The sequence below is a fragment of the Myotis brandtii genome, unplaced genomic scaffold (genome assembly GCF_000412655.1).
Source record: "Myotis brandtii unplaced genomic scaffold, ASM41265v1 scaffold105, whole genome shotgun sequence".
NCBI classification, from domain to species: domain Eukaryota; kingdom Metazoa; phylum Chordata; class Mammalia; order Chiroptera; family Vespertilionidae; genus Myotis; species Myotis brandtii.
This window is the reverse complement of record NW_005353538.1, coordinates 2,001,380-2,001,847: the sequence shown is the minus strand read 5'-3', so window position 1 is coordinate 2,001,847 and position 468 is coordinate 2,001,380.

Below are 468 nucleotides of genomic sequence, written 5' to 3'. Positions count from 1 at the left end.
ATGCCCTGGGCGGAGCCCTGAGTGAGCGCCAGCGTGGCTCTCTCTGCCCTTGGTCTGCCCCCTTCCCCGAGGTTCACCTCCCTGAGGAGGCACAGGAGCCCCGCAGCCCCGGAGGCCGGGAACCTGCCCCAGCCCCGGAGAGGCTCGGCCCCTGGGCCCTTGGAGCTGTCGGCGTGACCGATGCTTGCTCTCCTATCTGCAGGCATTTGGGGAGTCTTTAAAAATACACCCGGCCCGTGGGCCCTTGGAGCTGTCGGCGTGACCGATGCTCGCTCTCCTATCTGCAGGCATTTGGGGAGAGTCTTTAAAAATACGTCCAACTCTGTTTCTTAAATATAAAAATAAAGTCAAGTCCACACCCAACCGCTGTGACCAAACACGATCGGTGACCCCTGTCTCCCGGGTCAGCCCGGTCGGCGTGGCCACGCTCCACACACAGCGCCGCGGGCCGGGGGAGCAGAGGCCAGC